Raw genomic sequence first — 18,155 nt, 5'->3', positions numbered from 1 at the left:
TAAAAGTAAATGACAACAAAAAATGTGGTAAGAAAAGCTGGAAAATGAACGTATCCCTTTTAACTGACCCGCAGATTTTATCAGATTTTATTGAGTTTTATAGGAAATGTAGAAAAGGGAAAAAAACAAATGAGACTATGAGTGTATGGTGGGATAGAATGAAAGTAAAAATAAAAGACTTTTTTATTAAAAAGAGTATATGTAGAGCCAAAGAAAAATATGAAGAATATAGAATTTTAAATACCCGCCTACAAACATTATTTAAGCTCAGAGACAATGGGATAGATGTACAACTTGATATTTCAAACTTAAAAGAAGAGATTTCAAAATGGCTAGAACAAAAAGGAAAAGAGATAATTTTTCGTTCTAGAGTACAACATATAGAAGAAAATGAAAAGTGTTCCAGATATTTTTTTAGGAAAAATAAAAAAGAAAAAGTGATAATTGACCATATAGATGGTGAGAATAATATAAAAAATATGCTGGGTAAAGTAGAGGGTTTTTTTTCTAATCTTTTTCATGGAAAAAATATAGATAATAAATTAATGGATGATTCGCTGAAAGGACTAACGGCTGTTTTAGATCCCGCATCCCAAGAGATTTTATCCCAAGTTTTAACGGAACAAGAAGTATTAAAAACTATTAAAAGTTTTAAAAATGGAAAGGTCCCTGGTCCTGATGGCATCCCAATAGAATTTTATGTATGTTTTTATGATATTTTAAAAGATGATTTGTTTTATTTGTTTACTGAGGTTTTTAATAATAAGGTTTTATTAAATTCCTGGAAGAAAGGTGAAGTCTCCCTCCTATACAAAAAAGGTGATAAATCAAAATTAGAAAACTGGAGACCAATAACACTTTTAAATTGTGACTATAAAATAATGGCTAAAATTTGTGCAAATCGTCTAAAAGAAGTCATCAGCAAAGTTATTCATTCTAATCAAGTGTGTGGGGTGCCGGGGCGCAGTATATGGGACAATCTGAATTTAGTGAAAGACTGTATTGAGGATGTGAAAGACAGAAAGGGGAAAATGGCGATTTTATCTATTGATTTTGAAAAAGCATTTGACCGTGTCTCACACTTTTATCTTTTTAAAGTTTTAGAGAAAATGGGCATACCAGAAGGGTTTTTACTATCGCTTAAAGCATTTTACAAGGATTGTACAAGTAAGATTTTAGTGAATGGTTTTAAGACACAAGAGGTATTTTTACGGTCAGGGGTGAAACAGGGATGCCCTCTGTCCCCCCTACTGTTTATCTGTGCACTGGAACCAATGTTATGTGCAATACGCCAAAATAAACAGATATGCGGTGTCCCTCTGCCTGGAAGCGGTGGTTTGGAGGCCAAGGTTGTAGGCTACATGGATGACGTGGCGGTCTTGTGTACAGATGCACCATCACTTACGGCCACTCTCCATCAAGTGCAATCCTTTTGTCTAGCTTCTGGTTTTAAAATCAATTTTAATAAGTGTAACATTTTAAGTGTTGGGGGGATGATTTTACGTGATGTACCAATTAATGTCTCCGAATCCATTTCCATTTTAGGTATATCATTCACTGAAAATAATGATGGTTATAATAGTTGGGAAACAGTTACACAGAAAGTAAATACGAAAATATGTATGTGGAACATGAGGAGACTTACAATGGAGGGTAAAGTATTGGTTTTAAAGATGGTGATTTTACCTCTTTTATTGTATCTTAGCATGGTTTTCCCCCCGCCTGTTAATGTTTTAAAAAAGATAACCAAAACCTGTTTTACCTTCTTTTGGAACTCAAAAATGGAAAAGCTGAAAAGAGAAATCGTGATGAAATCAAAAGTAAAAGGTGGTAAAGATTTTCCAGATTTTAATAGGTTTCTTTTAATCCATCTGTTCGTTTACTGTTTTAATGCCCTTTTTAAGAATCACTATTGGTCCTTTTTTATGCGTTTTAATACAGGAATTTTTATGAGAAAGTTTGGATGGTATGAAGTTAATATATCTGTGCCCCATGCTTTTAATTTGTCGACGCATTATGAGATTTTAAGGAAAATAGTGTCCGATTTTAATTTAGGGACTAAGAAAATAGAGGAATTAAGAAATAGTAATAAACTAATTAAAGAAATACGTAAAAGTGAGGAAATATGTAATGTTGACAGATATGATGATGACAAATCTATGTCTATCTGGAAAATGATTAACGTTTTTTATCTTTTTAATGAACAGAGAGATCTGGCTTGGAGTTGCATGCACCGCTGTCTTCCTTGCCGGGCATTCCAATACAGAAGAGGATTTGTGAGGTCTGCCATCTGCCCAAGAGCCGGATGCCAAGAAGAGGAAACGGTGGAACATCTATTATGGACATGTAATTTTGCAAAGGATTTCTGGAGAAGACTGCTCCCCCTACTGGAAAGGGTGGCAGACCTCAAGGACTTTACATATAAAACTGTGCTATACGGACTTATGGAATGCCCCACAATGGACCAGTACACAATGGCTTGGAAGACAGTGAACTGCGCCAAGTCATCTCTCTGGAAAGCGCGCAATATTGCTATTTTTAAACAAGATGTTTTATCAGTGAATGATGTTTTAAGTTTATGTTTATGTGAAATGTATACTTATTATTTAATTGACAAAAAGAAGAATGTACATATTTCCAAAAAATGGCTTGTTGACCAATGGAACCTAATTATTTAAAATCTTTGTATTTTTTTGTTTTGTAAATTTCATTTGTCTTTTAACGTTTGGTATTTGTCTAATTATGCTTGTAATTTGTTAAAGTTTTAATAAACGGTTTTATCCCTCTGCAGGGGATAGCCAAATTAAAAAAAAATCTGTTCTTATCAGTTTAATATCTGATACGTCCCCTATCTGGGGACCATATATTAAATGGATTTTTAGAACAGGGAGATGGAAAAAGAGCTTGCTCTGTCCACTCCACGCATTGACCTGGTATTGCAGTATCTCCAGGACCGGTGCACCCCTTCTTTAATGCAGTTTCTAAAATCAGAAAGAATTGAATTCAATGTTTTTTGTTCATTTTGCTTGTTTGTCGGATTTTGGGATGGACTCTTTGGCTTTGCTTTTCTTCTCCTCATTGGATTTTTCATGTTCAAAGTTGCAGAAGCCAGATTACAAGCTCATTTTGGTTCAACTTCAGCAACTGTGCATTGCATTGCCATGTAATGTAATGAAATGCTATCTTTCTAGCTCTCCCTCTTTACTTCCTTTTGGATAAACAGACATATTAGGCAAGCATTTTGGAGCTTTCACCTAAATAACTACAGGTGGTGAGATAAGCTGCACAATATAATTGACCTTTCAGTATATTGTTGCACACACACCATCTATTTAGCAAATGCCCTTGTTATCAACAGCAGCCTTTTAAACTCACCTGAGCTAACAGGTATGTGCGCTGGTTACTCTGCTGCGCTTAAAATTTCTTTTTTGGTTTGATACAATGCCTTTTCTGAAACGTTGTCTCCCTCTGCTGGAACACTGACTTCTTTCATTTAATGCCTGCAGACTATAAAAGAGAACCCAACCCAAAAAGTTTGGTTGATTAGTCTGTGGCATTCTGTTAAACTGTTGCTTATGGCGGTCTCTGTGAGCTTCTCAGCGACATTCAGCCAGCCAGGTATCCTGCCTGCAGTAGATGGAATGTGGCAATGGAACGCTGGCTGCGCGTGTCATAATAGGCTCTGAGCCTTTATATACCTGTGCACAGCAGCAGCCACCTTCAGTCTGCTGCTGGACAGCCAGCAGCAGCAGCAGCAGCAGGAGAGGTATGTAATCAGCAGCCCTCCTGCTAAGGGTAGACAGCTGCTGGTTCCACCCCACCCCCCGCCTTAATTGGTTCTCCTCCCTTCCAACGGTGTTGAGGCGGGTGGGAACAGCAGGGGGTGAAGGTGCTGTGTTTAAAGAGGTGGAGTTATGCAGATCTAAAACGCGTGGATTGCAGCAGCAGCAAGCCGAAAAGTGCAGGCATGTAAGGGATCTAGAGGTTGACAACATGTCTTCTTAACGGGAGTCCAGGAGCTCATCTCCACAAATGGACTTTTCAGGATCCTTGGGTGGCTCCGTAGTTTGAAACCAATTCTGGTTATCGCTTCTCGGCCTTTTGGCTAAGATCAAGTGTAGTATCTGTTCTTATCAGTTTAATATCTGATACGTCCCCTATCTGGGGACCATATATTAAATGGATTTTTAGAACAGGGAGATGGAAAAAGAGCTTGCTCTGTCCACTCCACGCATTGACCTGGTATTGCAGTATCTCCAGGACCGGTGCACCCCTTCTTTAATGCAGTTTCTAAAATCAGAAAGAATTGAATTCAATGTTTTTTGTTCATTTTGCTTGTTTGTCGGATTTTGGGATGGACTCTTTGGCTTTGCTTTTCTTCTCCTCATTGGATTTTTCATGTTCAAAGTTGCAGAAGCCAGATTACAAGCTCATTTTGGTTCAACTTCAGCAACTGTGCATTGCATTGCCATGTAATGTAATGAAATGCTATCTTTCTAGCTCTCCCTCTTTACTTCCTTTTGGATAAACAGACATATTAGGCAAGCATTTTGGAGCTTTCACCTAAATAACTACAGGTGGTGAGATAAGCTGCACAATATAATTGACCTTTCAGTATATTGTTGCACACACACCATCTATTTAGCAAATGCCCTTGTTATCAACAGCAGCCTTTTAAACTCACCTGAGCTAACAGGTATGTGCGCTGGTTACTCTGCTGCGCTTAAAATTTCTTTTTTGGTTTGATACAATGCCTTTTCTGAAACGTTGTCTCCCTCTGCTGGAACACTGACTTCTTTCATTTAATGCCTGCAGACTATAAAAGAGAACCCAACCCAAAAAGTTTGGTTGATTAGTCTGTGGCATTCTGTTAAACTGTTGCTTATGGCGGTCTCTGTGAGCTTCTCAGCGACATTCAGCCAGCCAGGTATCCTGCCTGCAGTAGATGGAATGTGGCAATGGAACGCTGGCTGCGCGTGTCATAATAGGCTCTGAGCCTTTATATACCTGTGCACAGCAGCAGCCACCTTCAGTCTGCTGCTGGACAGCCAGCAGCAGCAGCAGCAGCAGGAGAGGTATGTAATCAGCAGCCCTCCTGCTAAGGGTAGACAGCTGCTGGTTCCACCCCACCCCCCGCCTTAATTGGTTCTCCTCCCTTCCAACGGTGTTGAGGCGGGTGGGAACAGCAGGGGGTGAAGGTGCTGTGTTTAAAGAGGTGGAGTTATGCAGATCTAAAACGCGTGGATTGCAGCAGCAGCAAGCCGAAAAGTGCAGGCATGTAAGGGATCTAGAGGTTGACAACATGTCTTCTTAACGGGAGTCCAGGAGCTCATCTCCACAAATGGACTTTTCAGGATCCTTGGGTGGCTCCGTAGTTTGAAACCAATTCTGGTTATCGCTTCTCGGCCTTTTGGCTAAGATCAAGTGTAGTATCTGTTCTTATCAGTTTAATATCTGATACGTCCCCTATCTGGGGACCATATATTAAATGGATTTTTAGAACAGGGAGATGGAAAAAGAGCTTGCTCTGTCCACTCCACGCATTGACCTGGTATTGCAGTATCTCCAGGACCGGTGCACCCCTTCTTTAATGCAGTTTCTAAAATCAGAAAGAATTGAATTCAATGTTTTTTGTTCATTTTGCTTGTTTGTCGGATTTTGGGATGGACTCTTTGGCTTTGCTTTTCTTCTCCTCATTGGATTTTTCATGTTCAAAGTTGCAGAAGCCAGATTACAAGCTCATTTTGGTTCAACTTCAGCAACTGTGCATTGCATTGCCATGTAATGTAATGAAATGCTATCTTTCTAGCTCTCCCTTTTTACTTCCTTTTGGATAAACAGACATATTAGGCAAGCATTTTGGAGCTTTCACCTAAATAACTACAGGTGGTGAGATAAGCTGCACAATATAATTGACCTTTCAGTATATTGTTGCACACACACCATCTATTTAGCAAATGCCCTTGTTATCAACAGCAGCCTTTTAAACTCACCTGAGCTAACAGGTATGTGCGCTGGTTACTCTGCTGCGCTTAAAATTTATTTTTTGGTTTGCTACAATGCCTTTTCTGAAACGTTGTCTCCCTCTGCTGGAACACTGACTTCTTTCATTTAATGCCTGCAGACTATAAAAGAGAACCCAATCCAAAAAGTTTGGTTGATTAGTCTGTGGCATTCTGTTAAACTGTTGCTTATGGCGGTCTCTGTGAGCTTCTCAGCGACATTCAGCCAGCCAGGTATCCTGCCTGCAGTAGATGGAATGTGGCAATGGAACGCTGGCTGCGCGTGTCATAATAGGCTCTGAGCCTTTATATACCTGTGCACAGCAGCAGCCACCTTCAGTCTGCTGCTGGACAGCCAGCAGCAGCAGCAGCAGCAGGAGAGGTATGTAATCAGCAGCCCTCCTGCTAAGGGTAGACAGCTGCTCGTTCCACCCCACCCCCCGCCTTAATTGGTTCTCCTCCCTTCCAACGGTGTTGAGGCGGGTGGGAACAGCAGGGGGTGAAGGTGCTGTGTTTAAAGAGGTGGAGTTATGCAGATCTAAAACGCGTGGATTGCAGCAGCAGCAAGCCGAAAAGTGCAGGCATGTAAGGGATCTAGAGGTTGACAACATGTCTTCTTAATGGGAGTCCAGGAGCTCATCTCCACAAATGGACTTTTCAGGATCCTTGGGTGGCTCCGTAGTTTGAAACCAATTCTGGTTATCGCTTCTCGGCCTTTTGGCTAAGATCAAGTGTAGTATCTGTTCTTATCAGTTTAATATCTGATACGTCCCCTATCTGGGGACCATATATTAAATGGATTTTTAGAACAGGGAGATGGAAAAAGAGCTTGCTCTGTCCACTCCACGCATTGACCTGGTATTGCAGTATCTCCAGGACCGGTGCACCCCTTCTTTAATGCAGTTTCTAAAATCAGAAAGAATTGAATTCAATGTTTTTTGTTCATTTTGCTTGTTTGTCGGATTTTGGGATGGACTCTTTGGCTTTGCTTTTCTTCTCCTCATTGGATTTTTCATGTTCAAAGTTGCAGAAGCCAGATTACAAGCTCATTTTGGTTCAACTTCAGCAACTGTGCATTGCATTGCCATGTAATGTAATGAAATGCTATCTTTCTAGCTCTCCCTTTTTACTTCCTTTTGGATAAACAGACATATTAGGCAAGCATTTTGGAGCTTTCACCTAAATAACTACAGGTGGTGAGATAAGCTGCACAATATAATTGACCTTTCAGTATATTGTTGCACACACACCATCTATTTAGCAAATGCCCTTGTTATCAACAGCAGCCTTTTAAACTCACCTGAGCTAACAGGTATGTGCGCTGGTTACTCTGCTGCGCTTAAAATTTATTTTTTGGTTTGCTACAATGCCTTTTCTGAAACGTTGTCTCCCTCTGCTGGAACACTGACTTCTTTCATTTAATGCCTGCAGACTATAAAAGAGAACCCAATCCAAAAAGTTTGGTTGATTAGTCTGTGGCATTCTGTTAAACTGTTGCTTATGGCGGTCTCTGTGAGCTTCTCAGCGACATTCAGCCAGCCAGGTATCCTGCCTGCAGTAGATGGAATGTGGCAATGGAACGCTGGCTGCGCGTGTCATAATAGGCTCTGAGCCTTTATATACCTGTGCACAGCAGCAGCCACCTTCAGTCTGCTGCTGGACAGCCAGCAGCAGCAGCAGCAGCAGGAGAGGTATGTAATCAGCAGCCCTCCTGCTAAGGGTAGACAGCTGCTCGTTCCACCCCACCCCCCGCCTTAATTGGTTCTCCTCCCTTCCAACGGTGTTGAGGCGGGTGGGAACAGCAGGGGGTGAAGGTGCTGTGTTTAAAGAGGTGGAGTTATGCAGATCTAAAACGCGTGGATTGCAGCAGCAGCAAGCCGAAAAGTGCAGGCATGTAAGGGATCTAGAGGTTGACAACATGTCTTCTTAACGGGAGTCCAGGAGCTCATCTCCACAAATGGACTTTTCAGGATCCTTGGGTGGCTCCGTAGTTTGAAACCAATTCTGGTTATCGCTTCTCGGCCTTTTGGCTAAGATCAAGTGTAGTATCTGTTCTTATCAGTTTAATATCTGATACGTCCCCTATCTGGGGACCATATATTAAATGGATTTTTAGAACAGGGAGATGGAAAAAGAGCTTGCTCTGTCCACTCCACGCATTGACCTGGTATTGCAGTATCTCCAGGACCGGTGCACCCCTTCTTTAATGCAGTTTCTAAAATCAGAAAGAATTGAATTCAATGTTTTTTGTTCATTTTGCTTGTTTGTCGGATTTTGGGATGGACTCTTTGGCTTTGCTTTTCTTCTCCTCATTGGATTTTTCATGTTCAAAGTTGCAGAAGCCAGATTACAAGCTCATTTTGGTTCAACTTCAGCAACTGTGCATTGCATTGCCATGTAATGTAATGAAATGCTATCTTTCTAGCTCTCCCTTTTTACTTCCTTTTGGATAAACAGACATATTAGGCAAGCATTTTGGAGCTTTCACCTAAATAACTACAGGTGGTGAGATAAGCTGCACAATATAATTGACCTTTCAGTATATTGTTGCACACACACCATCTATTTAGCAAATGCCCTTGTTATCAACAGCAGCCTTTTAAACTCACCTGAGCTAACAGGTATGTGCGCTGGTTACTCTGCTGCGCTTAAAATTTCTTTTTTGGTTTGCTACAATGCCTTTTCTGAAACGTTGTCTCCCTCTGCTGGAACACTGACTTCTTTCATTTAATGCCTGCAGACTATAAAAGAGAACCCAACCCAAAAAGTTTGGTTGATTAGTCTGTGGCATTCTGTTAAACTGTTGCTTATGGCGGTCTCTGTGAGCTTCTCAGCGACATTCAGCCAGCCAGGTATCCTGCCTGCAGTAGATGGAATGTGGCAATGGAACGCTGGCTGCGCGTGTCATAATAGGCTCTGAGCCTTTATATACCTGTGCACAGCAGCAGCCACCTTCAGTCTGCTGCTGGACAGCCAGCAGCAGCAGCAGCAGCAGGAGAGGTATGTAATCAGCAGCCCTCCTGCTAAGGGTAGACAGCTGCTGGTTCCACCCCACCCCCCGCCTTAATTGGTTCTCCTCCCTTCCAACGGTGTTGAGGCGGGTGGGAACAGCAGGGGGTGAAGGTGCTGTGTTTAAAGAGGTGGAGTTATGCAGATCTAAAACGCGTGGATTGCAGCAGCAGCAAGCCGAAAAGTGCAGGCATGTAAGGGATCTAGAGGTTGACAACATGTCTTCTTAACGGGAGTCCAGGAGCTCATCTCCACAAATGGACTTTTCAGGATCCTTGGGTGGCTCCGTAGTTTGAAACCAATTCTGGTTATCGCTTCTCGGCCTTTTGGCTAAGATCAAGTGTAGTATCTGTTCTTATCAGTTTAATATCTGATACGTCCCCTATCTGGGGACCATATATTAAATGGATTTTTAGAACAGGGAGATGGAAAAAGAGCTTGCTCTGTCCACTCCACGCATTGACCTGGTATTGCAGTATCTCCAGGACCGGTGCACCCCTTCTTTAATGCAGTTTCTAAAATCAGAAAGAATTGAATTCAATGTTTTTTGTTCATTTTGCTTGTTTGTCGGATTTTGGGATGGACTCTTTGGCTTTGCTTTTCTTCTCCTCATTGGATTTTTCATGTTCAAAGTTGCAGAAGCCAGATTACAAGCTCATTTTGGTTCAACTTCAGCAACTGTGCATTGCATTGCCATGTAATGTAATGAAATGCTATCTTTCTAGCTCTCCCTTTTTACTTCCTTTTGGATAAACAGACATATTAGGCAAGCATTTTGGAGCTTTCACCTAAATAACTACAGGTGGTGAGATAAGCTGCACAATATAATTGACCTTTCAGTATATTGTTGCACACACACCATCTATTTAGCAAATGCCCTTGTTATCAACAGCAGCCTTTTAAACTCACCTGAGCTAACAGGTATGTGCGCTGGTTACTCTGCTGCGCTTAAAATTTATTTTTTGGTTTGCTACAATGCCTTTTCTGAAACGTTGTCTCCCTCTGCTGGAACACTGACTTCTTTCATTTAATGCCTGCAGACTATAAAAGAGAACCCAATCCAAAAAGTTTGGTTGATTAGTCTGTGGCATTCTGTTAAACTGTTGCTTATGGCGGTCTCTGTGAGCTTCTCAGCGACATTCAGCCAGCCAGGTATCCTGCCTGCAGTAGATGGAATGTGGCAATGGAACGCTGGCTGCGCGTGTCATAATAGGCTCTGAGCCTTTATATACCTGTGCACAGCAGCAGCCACCTTCAGTCTGCTGCTGGACAGCCAGCAGCAGCAGCAGCAGCAGGAGAGGTATGTAATCAGCAGCCCTCCTGCTAAGGGTAGACAGCTGCTCGTTCCACCCCACCCCCCGCCTTAATTGGTTCTCCTCCCTTCCAACGGTGTTGAGGCGGGTGGGAACAGCAGGGGGTGAAGGTGCTGTGTTTAAAGAGGTGGAGTTATGCAGATCTAAAACGCGTGGATTGCAGCAGCAGCAAGCCGAAAAGTGCAGGCATGTAAGGGATCTAGAGGTTGACAACATGTCTTCTTAACGGGAGTCCAGGAGCTCATCTCCACAAATGGACTTTTCAGGATCCTTGGGTGGCTCCGTAGTTTGAAACCAATTCTGGTTATCGCTTCTCGGCCTTTTGGCTAAGATCAAGTGTAGTATCTGTTCTTATCAGTTTAATATCTGATACGTCCCCTATCTGGGGACCATATATTAAATGGATTTTTAGAACAGGGAGATGGAAAAAGAGCTTGCTCTGTCCACTCCACGCATTGACCTGGTATTGCAGTATCTCCAGGACCGGTGCACCCCTTCTTTAATGCAGTTTCTAAAATCAGAAAGAATTGAATTCAATGTTTTTTGTTCATTTTGCTTGTTTGTCGGATTTTGGGATGGACTCTTTGGCTTTGCTTTTCTTCTCCTCATTGGATTTTTCATGTTCAAAGTTGCAGAAGCCAGATTACAAGCTCATTTTGGTTCAACTTCAGCAACTGTGCATTGCATTGCCATGTAATGTAATGAAATGCTATCTTTCTAGCTCTCCCTTTTTACTTCCTTTTGGATAAACAGACATATTAGGCAAGCATTTTGGAGCTTTCACCTAAATAACTACAGGTGGTGAGATAAGCTGCACAATATAATTGACCTTTCAGTATATTGTTGCACACACACCATCTATTTAGCAAATGCCCTTGTTATCAACAGCAGCCTTTTAAACTCACCTGAGCTAACAGGTATGTGCGCTGGTTACTCTGCTGCGCTTAAAATTTATTTTTTGGTTTGCTACAATGCCTTTTCTGAAACGTTGTCTCCCTCTGCTGGAACACTGACTTCTTTCATTTAATGCCTGCAGACTATAAAAGAGAACCCAATCCAAAAAGTTTGGTTGATTAGTCTGTGGCATTCTGTTAAACTGTTGCTTATGGCGGTCTCTGTGAGCTTCTCAGCGACATTCAGCCAGCCAGGTATCCTGCCTGCAGTAGATGGAATGTGGCAATGGAACGCTGGCTGCGCGTGTCATAATAGGCTCTGAGCCTTTATATACCTGTGCACAGCAGCAGCCACCTTCAGTCTGCTGCTGGACAGCCAGCAGCAGCAGCAGCAGCAGGAGAGGTATGTAATCAGCAGCCCTCCTGCTAAGGGTAGACAGCTGCTCGTTCCACCCCACCCCCCGCCTTAATTGGTTCTCCTCCCTTCCAACGGTGTTGAGGCGGGTGGGAACAGCAGGGGGTGAAGGTGCTGTGTTTAAAGAGGTGGAGTTATGCAGATCTAAAACGCGTGGATTGCAGCAGCAGCAAGCCGAAAAGTGCAGGCATGTAAGGGATCTAGAGGTTGACAACATGTCTTCTTAACGGGAGTCCAGGAGCTCATCTCCACAAATGGACTTTTCAGGATCCTTGGGTGGCTCCGTAGTTTGAAACCAATTCTGGTTATCGCTTCTCGGCCTTTTGGCTAAGATCAAGTGTAGTATCTGTTCTTATCAGTTTAATATCTGATACGTCCCCTATCTGGGGACCATATATTAAATGGATTTTTAGAACAGGGAGATGGAAAAAGAGCTTGCTCTGTCCACTCCACGCATTGACCTGGTATTGCAGTATCTCCAGGACCGGTGCACCCCTTCTTTAATGCAGTTTCTAAAATCAGAAAGAATTGAATTCAATGTTTTTTGTTCATTTTGCTTGTTTGTCGGATTTTGGGATGGACTCTTTGGCTTTGCTTTTCTTCTCCTCATTGGATTTTTCATGTTCAAAGTTGCAGAAGCCAGATTACAAGCTCATTTTGGTTCAACTTCAGCAACTGTGCATTGCATTGCCATGTAATGTAATGAAATGCTATCTTTCTAGCTCTCCCTTTTTACTTCCTTTTGGATAAACAGACATATTAGGCAAGCATTTTGGAGCTTTCACCTAAATAACTACAGGTGGTGAGATAAGCTGCACAATATAATTGACCTTTCAGTATATTGTTGCACACACACCATCTATTTAGCAAATGCCCTTGTTATCAACAGCAGCCTTTTAAACTCACCTGAGCTAACAGGTATGTGCGCTGGTTACTCTGCTGCGCTTAAAATTTCTTTTTTGGTTTGCTACAATGCCTTTTCTGAAACGTTGTCTCCCTCTGCTGGAACACTGACTTCTTTCATTTAATGCCTGCAGACTATAAAAGAGAACCCAACCCAAAAAGTTTGGTTGATTAGTCTGTGGCATTCTGTTAAACTGTTGCTTATGGCGGTCTCTGTGAGCTTCTCAGCGACATTCAGCCAGCCAGGTATCCTGCCTGCAGTAGATGGAATGTGGCAATGGAACGCTGGCTGCGCGTGTCATAATAGGCTCTGAGCCTTTATATACCTGTGCACAGCAGCAGCCACCTTCAGTCTGCTGCTGGACAGCCAGCAGCAGCAGCAGCAGCAGGAGAGGTATGTAATCAGCAGCCCTCCTGCTAAGGGTAGACAGCTGCTCGTTCCACCCCACCCCCCGCCTTAATTGGTTCTCCTCCCTTCCAACGGTGTTGAGGCGGGTGGGAACAGCAGGGGGTGAAGGTGCTGTGTTTAAAGAGGTGGAGTTATGCAGATCTAAAACGCGTGGATTGCAGCAGCAGCAAGCCGAAAAGTGCAGGCATGTAAGGGATCTAGAGGTTGACAACATGTCTTCTTAACGGGAGTCCAGGAGCTCATCTCCACAAATGGACTTTTCAGGATCCTTGGGTGGCTCCGTAGTTTGAAACCAATTCTGGTTATCGCTTCTCGGCCTTTTGGCTAAGATCAAGTGTAGTATCTGTTCTTATCAGTTTAATATCTGATACGTCCCCTATCTGGGGACCATATATTAAATGGATTTTTAGAACAGGGAGATGGAAAAAGAGCTTGCTCTGTCCACTCCACGCATTGACCTGGTATTGCAGTATCTCCAGGACCGGTGCACCCCTTCTTTAATGCAGTTTCTAAAATCAGAAAGAATTGAATTCAATGTTTTTTGTTCATTTTGCTTGTTTGTCGGATTTTGGGATGGACTCTTTGGCTTTGCTTTTCTTCTCCTCATTGGATTTTTCATGTTCAAAGTTGCAGAAGCCAGATTACAAGCTCATTTTGGTTCAACTTCAGCAACTGTGCATTGCATTGCCATGTAATGTAATGAAATGCTATCTTTCTAGCTCTCCCTTTTTACTTCCTTTTGGATAAACAGACATATTAGGCAAGCATTTTGGAGCTTTCACCTAAATAACTACAGGTGGTGAGATAAGCTGCACAATATAATTGACCTTTCAGTATATTGTTGCACACACACCATCTATTTAGCAAATGCCCTTGTTATCAACAGCAGCCTTTTAAACTCACCTGAGCTAACAGGTATGTGCGCTGGTTACTCTGCTGCTCTTAAAATTTATTTTTTGGTTTGCTACAATGCCTTTTCTGAAACGTTGTCTCCCTCTGCTGGAACACTGACTTCTTTCATTTAATGCCTGCAGACTATAAAAGAGAACCCAACCCAAAAAGTTTGGTTGATTAGTCTGTGGCATTCTGTTAAACTGTTGCTTATGGCGGTCTCTGTGAGCTTCTCAGCGACATTCAGCCAGCCAGGTATCCTGCCTGCAGTAGATGGAATGTGGCAATGGAACGCTGGCTGCGCGTGTCATAATAGGCTCTGAGCCTTTATATACCTGTGCACAGCAGCAGCCACCTTCAGTCTGCTGCTGGACAGCCAGCAGCAGCAGCAGCAGCAGGAGAGGTATGTAATCAGCAGCCCTCCTGCTAAGGGTAGACAGCTGCTCGTTCCACCCCACCCCCCGCCTTAATTGGTTCTCCTCCCTTCCAACGGTGTTGAGGCGGGTGGGAACAGCAGGGGGTGAAGGTGCTGTGTTTAAAGAGGTGGAGTTATGCAGATCTAAAACGCGTGGATTGCAGCAGCAGCAAGCCGAAAAGTGCAGGCATGTAAGGGATCTAGAGGTTGACAACATGTCTTCTTAACGGGAGTCCAGGAGCTCATCTCCACAAATGGACTTTTCAAGATCCTTGGGTGGCTCCGTAGTTTGAAACCAATTCTGGTTATCGCTTCTCGGCCTTTTGGCTAAGATCAAGTGTAGTATCTGTTCTTATCAGTTTAATATCTGATACGTCCCCTATCTGGGGACCATATATTAAATGGATTTTTAGAACAGGGAGATGGAAAAAGAGCTTGCTCTGTCCACTCCACGCATTGACCTGGTATTGCAGTATCTCCAGGACCGGTGCACCCCTTCTTTAATGCAGTTTCTAAAATCAGAAAGAATTGAATTCAATGTTTTTTGTTCATTTTGCTTGTTTGTCGGATTTTGGGATGGACTCTTTGGCTTTGCTTTTCTTCTCCTCATTGGATTTTTCATGTTCAAAGTTGCAGAAGCCAGATTACAAGCTCATTTTGGTTCAACTTCAGCAACTGTGCATTGCATTGCCATGTAATGTAATGAAATGCTATCTTTCTAGCTCTCCCTTTTTACTTCCTTTTGGATAAACAGACATATTAGGCAAGCATTTTGGAGCTTTCACCTAAATAACTACAGGTGGTGAGATAAGCTGCACAATATAATTGACCTTTCAGTATATTGTTGCACACACACCATCTATTTAGCAAATGCCCTTGTTATCAACAGCAGCCTTTTAAACTCACCTGAGCTAACAGGTATGTGCGCTGGTTACTCTGCTGCGCTTAAAATTTCTTTTTTGGTTTGCTACAATGCCTTTTCTGAAACGTTGTCTCCCTCTGCTGGAACACTGACTTCTTTCATTTAATGCCTGCAGACTATAAAAGAGAACCCAACCCAAAAAGTTTGGTTGATTAGTCTGTGGCATTCTGTTAAACTGTTGCTTATGGCGGTCTCTGTGAGCTTCTCAGCGACATTCAGCCAGCCAGGTATCCTGCCTGCAGTAGATGGAATGTGGCAATGGAACGCTGGCTGCGCGTGTCATAATAGGCTCTGAGCCTTTATATACCTGTGCACAGCAGCAGCCACCTTCAGTCTGCTGCTGGACAGCCAGCAGCAGCAGCAGCAGCAGGAGAGGTATGTAATCAGCAGCCCTCCTGCTAAGGGTAGACAGCTGCTCGTTCCACCCCACTCCCCGCCTTAATTGGTTCTCCTCCCTTCCAACGGTGTTGAGGCGGGTGGGAACAGCAGGGGGTGAAGGTGCTGTGTTTAAAGAGGTGGAGTTATGCAGATCTAAAACGCGTGGATTGCAGCAGCAGCAAGCCGAAAAGTGCAGGCATGTAAGGGATCTAGAGGTTGACAACATGTCTTCTTAACGGGAGTCCAGGAGCTCATCTCCACAAATGGACTTTTCAGGATCCTTGGGTGGCTCCGTAGTTTGAAACCAATTCTGGTTATCGCTTCTCGGCCTTTTGGCTAAGATCAAGTGTAGTATCTGTTCTTATCAGTTTAATATCTGATACGTCCCCTATCTGGGGACCATATATTAAATGGATTTTTAGAACAGGGAGATGGAAAAAGAGCTTGCTCTGTCCACTCCACGCATTGACCTGGTATTGCAGTATCTCCAGGACCGGTGCACCCCTTCTTTAATGCAGTTTCTAAAATCAGAAAGAATTGAATTCAATGTTTTTTGTTCATTTTGCTTGTTTGTCGGATTTTGGGATGGACTCTTTGGCTTTGCTTTTCTTCTCCTCATTGGATTTTTCATGTTCAAAGTTGCAGAAGCCAGATTACAAGCTCATTTTGGTTCAACTTCAGCAACTGTGCATTGCATTGCCATGTAATGTAATGAAATGCTATCTTTCTAGCTCTCCCTTTTTACTTCCTTTTGGATAAACAGACATATTAGGCAAGCATTTTGGAGCTTTCACCTAAATAACTACAGGTGGTGAGATAAGCTGCACAATATAATTGACCTTTCAGTATATTGTTGCACACACACCATCTATTTAGCAAATGCCCTTGTTATCAACAGCAGCCTTGTAAACTCACCTGAGCTAACAGGTATGTGCGCTGGTTACTCTGCTGCGCTTAAAATTTCTTTTTTGGTTTGCTACAATGCCTTTTCTGAAACGTTGTCTCCCTCTGCTGGAACACTGACTTCTTTCATTTAATGCCTGCAGACTATAAAAGAGAACCCAACCCAAAAAGTTTGGTTGATTAGTCTGTGGCATTCTGTTAAACTGTTGCTTATGGCGGTCTCTGTGAGCTTCTCAGCGACATTCAGCCAGCCAGGTATCCTGCCTGCAGTAGATGGAATGTGGCAATGGAACGCTGGCTGCGCGTGTCATAATAGGCTCTGAGCCTTTATATACCTGTGCACAGCAGCAGCCACCTTCAGTCTGCTGCTGGACAGCCAGCAGCAGCAGCAGCAGCAGGAGAGGTATGTAATCAGCAGCCCTCCTGCTAAGGGTAGACAGCTGCTCGTTCCACCCCACCCCCCGCCTTAATTGGTTCTCCTCCCTTCCAACGGTGTTGAGGCGGGTGGGAACAGCAGGGGGTGAAGGTGCTGTGTTTAAAGAGGTGGAGTTATGCAGATCTAAAACGCGTGGATTGCAGCAGCAGCAAGCCGAAAAGTGCAGGCATGTAAGGGATCTAGAGGTTGACAACATGTCTTCTTAACGGGAGTCCAGGAGCTCATCTCCACAAATGGACTTTTCAGGATCCTTGGGTGGCTCCGTAGTTTGAAACCAATTCTGGTTATCGCTTCTCGGCCTTTTGGCTCAGATCAAGTGTCTGGACATCAGGTTCCTTGAGTGCTAGCCCTCGGCCTTCCAGCATCGCCACTCCGGTGGCTTAAGCTGGATGCTGCTATAGGGGGAGAGTGAGGAGGAAACGGGAAGGCGATTTCCGTGGCTGACTATGGGAGTCAAGCTGAAATTTGCTGGGACCGGGGACCCCCGGGTCAAGAATGGATTTCGCATTGAGATTTCCGAGGAGAAGAAGGGACATTTTTCCATGTCCTACCTGGTGAATGCCATCTTCTATGAAGCATTGAAGATTAAGAAGTCGGACATTCTTTGCCTGCAGGAATTTAGAAGTCATGGAAGGTATGTGCTGGTTCTTTCTACTATGGCTGCTTGCCAAAATCTTTATAGAACCTTGAAAGGCCATACTGAGAACTCCCTCCTAGATGGACTCACTTTTACTGTCCTCTATTCAAAGGGGGATGTTCCTGTTGTTGTGTTTATGCACAATCCCTTTATCCCCCAGGAGGACATTACTGTATTCTTGAGGAGGCATTGTACTTATGTGCATTTTTCCCACAAGATCTCGAATGAAGAAGGCTTGTGGACTGGCAAATATAAGTACTTTGTTCGTTTTGCTACAGACCCCGAGGGGCCAGGGGGCATACATTATCGTCCTATGAGTTTCTCTATTGGGAGACACACTGGTTTCTTGTACTTTCCTGATGCTCCTTTTTTCTGCAGAAGATGTAACAAGTATGGTCATTTCCAGGAGTCCTGCAGGTATCCGCCAACCTGCAGGAGGTGTAACACGTCTGGTCATATGGCGAAAGACTGCAAGAACCAGGTAATGTGTGATGCTTGTGGTGAGGAGGGGCATGTTCTTAGGCAGTGTCAAGCTAGAACCACTCCTAAGTCTTTTGCTCAAGTGGTCGTGGAGGGGCCTGCTGTTCCTTCGACTTCTACTAGGGTTCCACAAGGTCCCCTTCCGGATG

General features: G+C 43.2%; 11 non-coding genes across 11 annotated transcripts; all 11 read left to right on the top strand.

Moving 5' to 3' along the window:
- Positions 1-2,779: 2,779 nt before the first annotated feature.
- Positions 2,780-2,967, top strand: LOC141219656 (U2 spliceosomal RNA). Its single transcript, XR_012288102.1, has one exon. It is a non-coding gene; the product is annotated as a U2 spliceosomal RNA (small nuclear RNA).
- Positions 2,968-4,085: 1,118 nt separating this feature from the next.
- On the top strand, positions 4,086-4,276 carry LOC141220098 (U2 spliceosomal RNA). Its single transcript, XR_012288470.1, has one exon. It is a non-coding gene; the product is annotated as a U2 spliceosomal RNA (small nuclear RNA).
- A 1,118-nt stretch (positions 4,277-5,394) lies between these two features.
- On the top strand, positions 5,395-5,585 carry LOC141220097 (U2 spliceosomal RNA). Its single transcript, XR_012288469.1, has one exon. It is a non-coding gene; the product is annotated as a U2 spliceosomal RNA (small nuclear RNA).
- Positions 5,586-6,703: 1,118 nt separating this feature from the next.
- LOC141220096 (U2 spliceosomal RNA) lies at positions 6,704-6,894 on the top strand. Its single transcript, XR_012288468.1, has one exon. It is a non-coding gene; the product is annotated as a U2 spliceosomal RNA (small nuclear RNA).
- A 1,118-nt stretch (positions 6,895-8,012) lies between these two features.
- Positions 8,013-8,203, top strand: LOC141220095 (U2 spliceosomal RNA). Its single transcript, XR_012288467.1, has one exon. It is a non-coding gene; the product is annotated as a U2 spliceosomal RNA (small nuclear RNA).
- Positions 8,204-9,321: 1,118 nt separating this feature from the next.
- On the top strand, positions 9,322-9,512 carry LOC141220093 (U2 spliceosomal RNA). Its single transcript, XR_012288465.1, has one exon. It is a non-coding gene; the product is annotated as a U2 spliceosomal RNA (small nuclear RNA).
- A 1,118-nt stretch (positions 9,513-10,630) lies between these two features.
- Positions 10,631-10,821, top strand: LOC141220092 (U2 spliceosomal RNA). Its single transcript, XR_012288464.1, has one exon. It is a non-coding gene; the product is annotated as a U2 spliceosomal RNA (small nuclear RNA).
- A 1,118-nt stretch (positions 10,822-11,939) lies between these two features.
- On the top strand, positions 11,940-12,130 carry LOC141220091 (U2 spliceosomal RNA). The gene has a single exon (XR_012288463.1). It is a non-coding gene; the product is annotated as a U2 spliceosomal RNA (small nuclear RNA).
- A 1,118-nt stretch (positions 12,131-13,248) lies between these two features.
- LOC141220090 (U2 spliceosomal RNA) lies at positions 13,249-13,439 on the top strand. The gene has a single exon (XR_012288462.1). It is a non-coding gene; the product is annotated as a U2 spliceosomal RNA (small nuclear RNA).
- A 1,118-nt stretch (positions 13,440-14,557) lies between these two features.
- LOC141220089 (U2 spliceosomal RNA) lies at positions 14,558-14,748 on the top strand. The gene has a single exon (XR_012288461.1). It is a non-coding gene; the product is annotated as a U2 spliceosomal RNA (small nuclear RNA).
- Positions 14,749-15,866: 1,118 nt separating this feature from the next.
- LOC141220087 (U2 spliceosomal RNA) lies at positions 15,867-16,057 on the top strand. Its single transcript, XR_012288459.1, has one exon. It is a non-coding gene; the product is annotated as a U2 spliceosomal RNA (small nuclear RNA).
- The last annotated feature ends 2,098 nt before the right edge of the window (positions 16,058-18,155 follow it).

Source organism: Phyllobates terribilis, unplaced genomic scaffold (genome assembly GCF_046119375.1).
Source record: "Phyllobates terribilis strain yellow unplaced genomic scaffold, ASM4611937v1 Scaffold_277__1_contigs__length_2500907, whole genome shotgun sequence".
In the NCBI taxonomy this organism is placed as follows: domain Eukaryota; kingdom Metazoa; phylum Chordata; class Amphibia; order Anura; family Dendrobatidae; genus Phyllobates; species Phyllobates terribilis.
Note: the sequence above shows the minus strand (reverse complement) of the source record. Positions and strands in the feature narration are given on the sequence as shown.